This window comes from Berghia stephanieae, chromosome 12, assembly GCF_034508935.2.
Source record: "Berghia stephanieae isolate SIO BIC M18660-M18661 chromosome 12, UCSD_Bste_1.3, whole genome shotgun sequence".
In the NCBI taxonomy this organism is placed as follows: Eukaryota; Metazoa; Mollusca; class Gastropoda; order Nudibranchia; family Aeolidiidae; genus Berghia; species Berghia stephanieae.
The window spans coordinates 7,791,613-7,798,806 of NC_088371.1; positions in this window are offsets into that span (position 1 = coordinate 7,791,613).

Below are 7,194 nucleotides of genomic sequence, written 5' to 3' on the forward strand. Positions count from 1 at the left end.
TTGTAAAGGGTAACGAGCCTAAATCAACACATATGTGCTTTGAGACCTTCACTTGTAAAGGGTAACGAACCTACATCAACACCTATGTGCTTTGAGACCTTCAATTGTAAAGGGTAACGAGCCTACATCAACACATATGTGCTCTGAGACCTTCACTTGTAAAGGGTAACGAGCCTACATCAACACCTATGTGATCTGAAACCCTCACTTGTAAAGGGTAATGAGCCTACATCAACAATTATGTGCTCTGAGACCCTCACTTGTAAAGGGTAACGAGCATACATCAATACCTATGTGCTTTGAGACTTTCACTTGTAAAGGGTAACGATCCTACATCAACACCTTACGCGTAGAACGTGACTTGGCAATATCAAACCCCTCCTTACCAACCATAGGATAATCGTCACATTCGTTACGATGCAGTCAACATTTTACTCATTCTGATTTCTTTTGTACATCATAAGATTTGAACAAAAATGTTTGCTATAGTTTAAGTATATTAACACTGTGTTGAAGAGATTGTTTAGTAGAACAACATATGTATTATGTATAGCAAGAACTAACAGCTTTTGTGTTTGAGTGAAATAAATCTATTTTTATATAGGTTGTTTGTGAAGTTTTGAGGAAAATTCAGGAACCTACAGGTTACATAGAAGCTAAGTACCATACAATCAGACCCGACGTGTACATATTATATGCAGGACTGACATCCGAGCCCACTTATGGGCCTAGTTTAACATTGTTGTAATGGCCAATATTTTGCGTCATTTTTTTGAGAATCCCAATACAACAATGAGCCGATAAGGAATTTGAGTTTTCAGATCCGTGAATAAGTGCACGTCGATCAGACCATAACATCGCCAAGAAATAAAGCAATAACTTGAACTCTTATTGAGATTTTTAGTTTTGTCTGTTAATACAACTGATCTGGCGGTTAGAGCAGATGCATATTTTGCCTAAATACTCAGCGTCAATAGACTCACAATTCAGGGAAGTTGGTAAGTGGCTTATGTGATAAGGTATGTAACGACGTGTAAATATTTGCAGTTCTGTAACCGGACGCTTATGAGCTTGATGTAACTTGCTTGGAATGGACAATAATTGTCGTTCGTATTAGAGTATTTCCAATACAACAACATTTGGGTTATCAGACCTGCAAATAAGTACACATTCGTATGCTACGCATTGGCTATAATATAATATTATGGAGAGAGAAAGGTAGAGAGAGAGAGAGAGAGAGAGAGAGAGAGAGAGAGAGAGAGAGAGGGAGGGAGAGAGAGAGAGAGCTATGATTTCTGTATTACCTTGCATAATGTTGACCAAAATCAGATTTGTTCATTTTCAAATGGTGCAAAAATGTGCTTGAGTGGTTTTGGATTTCTCATTCATTTTCCGGTCACCATGAGAATTAATTATTCTTCAATTATATCTAGTCATATTCGTGCTAATGCGATAAATATAATAATTATTTTTTCTAAACCATAACGAAGAACCACCAACAAACGTTCACACAATATTGAGCAGGGACTTGAAGCGCCCCGAGAACCATCTAGAGTTAAATCCGGAAATAGGTTTTGCAGACCTACGGTTCCTCGCAAAGAACCAATGGAGGGAATTAGTTAATGGAATTAGAGAAGCTGCCGATGCGCACGAGTCGGTTGATTAGGAGATAATCATTACGAAGCCGCCACATGCCCAATTCCTTGTCGTGATGTCGCGCCTTGCGTGCCTTTTTGATTTGGAGGTCTATACCATCTGGAGCTGAGACTCATGTCAAGTTCAACCATGTTGGGGCAAACCTAAGGGTAGAGGTCAGACTAATTTGGGTGTAACAAGCAGAGGAGGCCCGTCAATCGTGGAAGGCAGCTCATCTAGAAGAAGGACATTTCGACAACATCAAACCATGGGAGGATAGGACTCAACAACCTTAGATGGCAGCCTATCTAGGAGTGAACCTCCGAAATAAATCATGGCCCTCCAGGTTTGGAGGTTAGACGTAGGGCTAACAACCCCACTCTGCCAAAAAACAAAAACAAAAAACAAACAAACAAAACAATTGAAGGCTGGTTTTCCAAAACTCGTTAAGTCGATTATTCTATTTTTTGAGATTTTCCATCCATGAGATAAACTGAAACGTATACTTTATTTTAACCATCAATTGGCATAAGAATTTCCACAACTTCCACCCAGCAATAAAACACTTATCAGACATCCGCCACTCACGTAGCCTTCCTGGACATCGCAGTTTCCTTCACCCAAACTGGACTCAAGGCGTCTATCCACTACAAGGAAACGGACAGTCACAGCTACCTTCTCAACATGCCTTCACATCCCACCAAATGCAAAGATCCAAATCCAGTTTCACAGCTATTCAGACTTAGACGAATCTGCCAGGATGTTGAGGACTTCAGGGTTTCTTCTTCTTCTTCTAGGTTCCATGCCTGGTCCAGGCTTCGGATACTGCATGCATTATCTCTCTCCATTCCTCCCTGTCTCTTGCTTTTTCAAACAGCTCTTGGATTGTTAGGTTGGTGAAGCCCTTCAGTTGGTCTATGAGTGTTTTTCTTTGTCTCCCCCGGGCGCGTTTACCAGGTATTTTTCCACAACTTGCCAGGTATTCATTCTTATCTTTCCTTACTATGTGTCCGAAAAAGGATAGTTGTCGATCCACTATTAAGGGCATTAGTTTCCTTTGTTGGTATGTTTGTTTTAGCACTTCTTCGTTCGTTTTGTGTGCGGTATACGATATTCTCTGCATCCTTCTCAAACACCACATTTCAAAAGCTTCAATGTTCTTTTGTGTTTCTGCATTTGTAGTCCAGCTTTCGCATCCGTATAACAAGATTGGCCACACGTAGCACTTCAAGACTCGGAATCTAATCCCGAACGACATCTGTTTGTTTTTCAAAATGTTTCCCAGGTCCATGAAGGCCTGTTTGGCTTGAGTTATTCTTGCTCGTATGTCTCGGTTACATCTTCCATCTGTTGTCACTATTGAACCTAGGTATTTAAAACTTTCTACGTTGGTAAGCTGCTCGCCGTGAATCGTTATATTGCAGGTGTTGTTGTTTTCGGGGTTTTTCTGTATTACCATGCATTCTGTTTTGGTGATATTCACTTCCATTCCCTTGGCTTCACTATCTACTACCACTTTGTCAACAATCTTTTGAAGTTGGATTTCTGATGTTGCAATGAGTACCGTATCGTCTGCGTATCTTATATTATTTATGTTATGACCTCCTACTTTTATTCCCTTCATATTATTTATGCCCCTCATGATTTTTCTTGGTATAGATTAAACAGATCTGGTGAGGCAACACACCCTTGACGGACTCCTTTCTTAATAGGAATGGAATTTCCTGTAGAGTTTCCGATTTTGATAGATGCCTGCTGGGTGTAGTATAATGTTTGCATGAGTCTGAGGTCTTTCTCATCAGCGCCAATGGAGTGCAGTTGTTTTAGTATTTCTTCGTGGCGTACTCTATCAAAAGCTTTTTTGTAGTCGACAAAACAGAGGTATAGTGGGGTCTGAACCTGTATAGCTCTTTCACTTAAAACACGGAGGAGGTATATTGCGTTCCTTGTCCCTCTGTCAGGTTGGAATCCATATTGTTCTTCTGCGATTTCGGGGTTAATCTTATTCCTTAGCCTGTTGATAATTATACGCAACAGTATTTTGTTGATGTGACTTATTAAACTTATAGTTCTAAAATTTTCGCATCTGACTGCACCTGCTTTCTTTGGTATTGCTATGAAAATAGAGTTACAGAGATCTTCTGGAATTTTCCCAGTATTGTATATATTGTTGAATAATATGTGAAGTTCATCAATTGCTAGATCTCCTAGGCTTTTTAATACCTCTACAGATATTTCATCAGGGCCTGTTGCTTTACCATCCTTCATTCGTTCCATGGCATGTTCAATTTCACTTTTGGTGATGTTTGGTCCGCTTAATGGTTCTTTGAATTTCAGTGGTGGTTCATTTCTATTTGGATCATTGTACAGTTCGCCTATGTATTCTACCCATCGGCTTTCTATATGTTGTTCTTCAAATAGCAGTTCCCCTTGTTTGTTTTGGATACAACTTCCTGCTGCTTTGCTTTTCCTTTTCCCTGATAGTTCTTTTATTCTTTGGTGAGCTTGTTGGGGGTTGGGTTTGTATTCTCTTTCGATTTCACAGCATTTCCAGTCTAGATAGTTCTCGTGTGCCTCGATGCATTTGGATTTAATGTGGTTGTTCAATGTTTGGTATTCTGCAGACCCTCTGTTGCATTTTCGTCTTTCTTCAAATAGGTTTAGAATTTCATTTGTCATCCATTCCTTTTGCTGTTTGTTTGAGCTATTGGTAAATGCTTTTCTGTAGTTGCTTTGACACACTTTTGGAATATATCAAATTGTTTTTCACATTTTTCGTTATCAGGTTCACTTTGGCTTTGTATCATGAGTGCATTTTCAAATTCTTCTCTCATTTTTGTTTGTATGCCATTGTCTTTGCATAACCTGTAATCCCTCTTTATTCTACCAGCTGTTCTCTGAATAGCTTTAAACTTTATCCTTACTGTACAAACAACTGGGACATGGTCACTGTCTACATCGGCGCCTGGGTAGGTTTTGCAATTTAATATGCCATTTCTGAATCTTGATGATACTGCTATAAAGTCTATCTGGTTCCTTGCTCTGTCCCCTGGTGATTGCCATGTCCAGGTTCTTCTTGGGTGTTGTTGAAACCAGGTGTTTGAAATCATTAATTTATTTGTTCTACACCAATCTGCCCAGATGTTTCCTCGTTCATTTCTGTCTCCGAGTCCATGTGGTCCGATTATGTCACCATCTCTGCCTCTGCCAATCTTAGCATTTAGGTCCCCCATTACCATAAGGACTTCTTGTGATTTACACATTCGTTTTGCTTTGTCTAGTGAATGGTAAAACTCTGTCATATCTGCATCTGTCGCCTCTTCTGTTGGTGCATAAACTTGAATAATATTGGTGTCAACTACAGGTCCTCTTAGCTTAACCAGCAAAACTCTGTCTGAGATTGCTACGTGCCCTTTGTAAAATTTGGTTGATTTTTGGTCTAAGATTATCCCTACTCCAATTTGGAAATAGGTTCCACCACTCCATATGATCTAATATGTCGTGTTGTTTTCTTGTTTTGACATGGTTCCCTGCTCTTTCCATCTCATCTCTGCCAGGCCAAGAATATTTATTTGGAGCCGTTTCATTTCTTTTAGAATGTTGTTTAGTTTTCCTTTTTGGGCACAGGTCCTGACATTCCATGTCCCAATTTTGGTTTTTTTCACATTTGTTAAATTTATTTCGCCTAGTAACTGGCTGACGGTTCGGTGTGACCTGACGAACATCACGCTCCCAACCGAGCGAGGCAGCAGTCTTCTGTGAAAACATGCTCCCCTTTACGCTGTCACCGTTTAACTTTTGGACTTATTCATGCAGTTAACTCGGCAAAGTTACAAGAATGGTTTGCCATTGCCTATTCTTGTCGCCCTCTGCAGTTGGCCACAGGTCAACTTCAGGGTAGAGAAGGATAAAATACTTGACTTTTTCCGAAACCGCCATTATCCTGAATACATACTTAAACAAGCTGTCGACAAAATCCAAAACATCTTTTGGGAGTCTGCCATGAAACCAGTTGACAATAGTAACAGCATAACAGACAGACCTATCCTAGTCATCACTAATCATCCACACAACAAGGAAGTCATCAAAATTTTAAAAAACCTAACTGATGAGGATGATGACGATGATGATGATGGTGACGATAATCACGATGAAGATGATGATGATGATAATCATCATCATAATAATAATAATAATTAATAATAATAATAATAATAATATTAATAATAATAATAATAATAGTGATGATGATGATGATGATGATGATAATAATAATAATTGTTAAATAAATGGCTACCTATTGATATTATCATTGTTATCATTTTATAGGTACATATTACTGTTATTATTGTTATTTTCATCATCACCATCACCATGATGATGATGATGATGATGATGATGATGATGATGATCATCATCATCATCATCATCATCATCAACATCATCAACAACATCATTATCATCGTGTTACAATTCATTTTTCATCATCTTCTTTCTTTCTGTTTTTTTTCTCTCGAGGGCAGAGTGGTCGTTCTTCTTATATATTTGAAATAATCGCCATATTTTAATTAATGGGTCAATCTGTATAAAGATAATAGGCTACGTAACATGATAAATCTTTGGTCGTTTTGATAAGAGCTCAGATGATTTATAAACAAACGACTTAGGTATGCTACGCACTAACCGTGTACCTACTTATATGTATTTATTGTACGTTACGGTATTTCGGATAAAGGATGTGACGCATAAAACAATTGTGTCCGCTTATTGAGGCTCATTGACGTCATGCAGAATCAATACAGAAAAACATGAAGCGATGGTTAAGTTATTCATAGTCGTGATTGTTGCTTCATTAATATGCGTGTTATTCTAATCAATATTCATCACTTGGCCTCATACCGAGGTCAATGATCGACCTCGTTAATGACCCCGCCCACTTCAAGGCGAGGAAGATCGGAACTCTTCACTTTCAACTCTTTAAAAAGTCAGCTGTCATTGTCACGTGATTGGCTTAGAATCGAAGAAAACAAACATGATGGCTGCCAGTGCCAAAGAAAAATTTGATGCAGCAGTTAAAGTTATTCGCGGATTGCCAGCGAACGGTAACTTTGTAGCTAGAGATGTTTATAAATATTTGATGTATTTATCAAGTGGATCTCCTGTATGGGATTTTGTGTGCTTCGGTGTCATTGTTATCATGGCCAATAAGACGGATACCGCGCGAGGACTGATTTATGATGAGAATGAGAAGTCCAGAGTCCATTCTCAGTTTCAAGTTTCAGTCAGCTGCTCGTCTTTATTAAAATATTAAAATTCTACCATATCATATCTTTATCGTTGATAAATAGGTGTTCGCATGTATGGCCTCCCAGTTTCTTCATTTCACCTCTGCTTTAGATTATTTTAACTTTTTTTTTCAGAAGACAGTCTTTCTTAGTAGATTCTTGTTTGTTTATATTTTAATTTTGTCATTTGGACCCCAAGGGCCAAGGCCAATGTCTGTGTAATGATTATGTAAAATTTAATTTAATATATTGAAATAAATATCGTGTGCCCAAT